Here is a 2,500-nt window from a genome sequence, read left to right as displayed (position 1 = left end):
TTTGTGTATCTGCACGTGTTTGTAGATATACGAAGAGCTTGGCCTGTGACGGAAGAGGGTTGCCAATTATCCTTTTGTTGTATCCCTAATTCCATATACTCTCACTTACACCTGACGAGCATACGCGTGGCTCTCACATACGCACTCCAGGAGGTGTAAGGCCGTTAATGGGGCTCCTTGGCTAAACCTGGCGCAATCTTAAGATCTATGTGTGTTTATCTTAGAGTGGCCGTGAGAGTGAGAGAGTGAGAATAAGAAAGGACAGACAAAGGGAAAAGAAGAATTAGAGGTTATTGGTAATGATAACAATAGATGTATTATTAGATAGAGAATATTTAAATAAATTGACATATAGAGAGATACAGAGAGAGAGGGGAATGTTGGATGGATGGACAGGTAAGAAGAAAGAGAAGGAGAAAAAGACATTATTTAAACTATTTGTTTATCTTAATGGGCGTAGGCTGTATTACACATCAATATAAATGAACTACATCTCTCTTTATAAGTACTTGAATGCAGTTGCTCGTAGTTTCCATAACAATGACTCTTTGATTAATTAATTGATATGGTTTACGTATAAATCCAGCATACATTTCCCTTTTCGGAGTTTAGATCTTAATAAATTGATTAAGAAACGGATTATGATAAATTCATGTGGAGGATAGAAATCATACAGATTAATACACTTTTCATATCTCTTTATTAATGCATCTCACTTCTTGCATGACTTAAACAGACGAAGGAAATGTATTCAATAAATCACTATTTTTTTTAAACATTTCCGCTTCATGTAGCATTTAGACTCGTATCACAAATTTAATGAAAGAAATTGTCGCATAATATCAAAAGTAGAAATGACATTGAAATAGCATTGCCATTACAGTTATGGGATGCAAAAAGAGGAAGCAGCATAGGGGGGAGGGGAGGGGGTGGGGTGAAGGGGAGTCTAGAATTACGGAACACACAAGAGGTCAAAGTGGCTTGTAGGTATCACTATTTTTTTTTTCCTTTACATTCGAAATTTATATATATAAAATCACGAAATTCTCGCCGAATCTTTGGTGTATCAATAATCCAATTGAGATATCTTTTGAAATTCTTTTTTTTTCGTACAAGAATAATGTGGTTATGAAAGATATCAATAAATGAAAGAATAAGGGATAGCATGCGATCCAGGTAAAACAAAAGATAGGCGTGGCTTTCGGTAGGCTTAGAGTATCTTTTTTCTCTCTCTCTCGGTAGTGAATGGCCGAAAGATCACATTATCTTTTTGATAACGATCTTGACCTTGACTTAGTGAGTGAAGTGTTACAGTTTCACAACCTTTTTCGTTCGTTCAGATATTTATTTTAAGCCCGTCGTCTGGTGGAGGGAATACGTACTTATCTCAAATAACATTTAAAAAAAACTATTTCTTTTTAACTTTTTTGTTTCTAATCCACAGAGAACAATTAGAATATAGTGGTCGTAAATAGACATCGAGTTTCGAGAATAATTGTAACAAGTGTTACTCTTACGTCACTCTTCAGGTAGCCAATAGTCAAGGTCGACTGATCGCGTCGACTATGGATAGCCTTGGGCAGGATGCTATGCTTAATCAGTCTAGCGGGAGTTCTAGTAATATTATGTATTTTTTCGCGTCTAACATTTTTTTTTTTAGGCGAACATCTACAGTTATGTAAAGTGTGAAGATAACGTTGCTTGAGTTCATTGATTTTTTTTTTACCTTTGGTTTAATGTGTGGATGGTAATTTACACACAGGAGAAATTTTGTCTCATGCCGATGGTTATTCTATGAGATTTGATTTGCTTCGGCCGGAGATAATATAAGAAATGATTATTTTTGTGCATATATATATATAAATATATATATATGTATATATATATATATATATATATATATATATATATATATATATATATATATATATATATATATATATATATATATATATATGCATGTATGTATATATATGTTGCAAGTTTATATAATTGCGTACATCGATTTAGAGTTGCCAAAATACTTCAACTATTTCGAGCTCCAATTTTCACACACACAACAGACCTCGTAAAACTAAACAGGCAAAGCAAAAGGGAGTGAAAAGGAGAGAAATTGCAATGAAAAAAAAAGAAAAAAAACAAACATGCATAGAAAGAAGCTCAAGGGAAGCCCGAAATTCACCGCAAAATACCCCCGAGATGCGAGCTGGTAACTTCGTGTAGGAACCACGTGGTCGCGCGAGCTAACCCTAAGGGAGCGCAGAAGGACCTCGGCTGAAGTTCTTTGGACAGAGACAGAGACAGACAAGACTCAACGATCCCGCTTGGTAACTTGGAGTTCGGGAACAGAAGGGGTTGTTATGTGTGGGGTTCTTCGGGGATCATCGAATCGACTACGGATATCTTCTCTCTTTTTTTTTTTTTTTTTTTTTTTTTTTTTGGCTTTTCTTTACTTGGTTTTCTCCTCTGGTTCTAATGCTAATTTGCTATCGGGTCGCCT

General features: G+C 35.3%; 1 protein-coding gene across 1 annotated transcript in view; it reads right to left on the bottom strand.

Moving 5' to 3' along the window:
* Positions 1–681: 681 nt before the first annotated feature.
* LOC122261428 (uncharacterized) overlaps positions 682–2,500 on the bottom strand; it is a gene marked incomplete at its 5' end in the record, with an annotated part of 2,743 nt that continues 924 nt past the window's right edge. The window contains one exon of the mRNA XM_086533222.1: positions 682–2,500. This exon is cut by the window's right edge and continues 924 nt beyond it.

The sequence above is a fragment of the Penaeus japonicus genome, unplaced genomic scaffold (assembly GCF_977035675.1).
Source record: "Penaeus japonicus unplaced genomic scaffold, GWHDUDI00000001_assembly GWHDUDI00000039, whole genome shotgun sequence".
NCBI lineage: Eukaryota > Metazoa > Arthropoda > Malacostraca > Decapoda > Penaeidae > Penaeus > Penaeus japonicus.
This window is presented reverse-complemented; position numbering and strand designations above follow the sequence as displayed.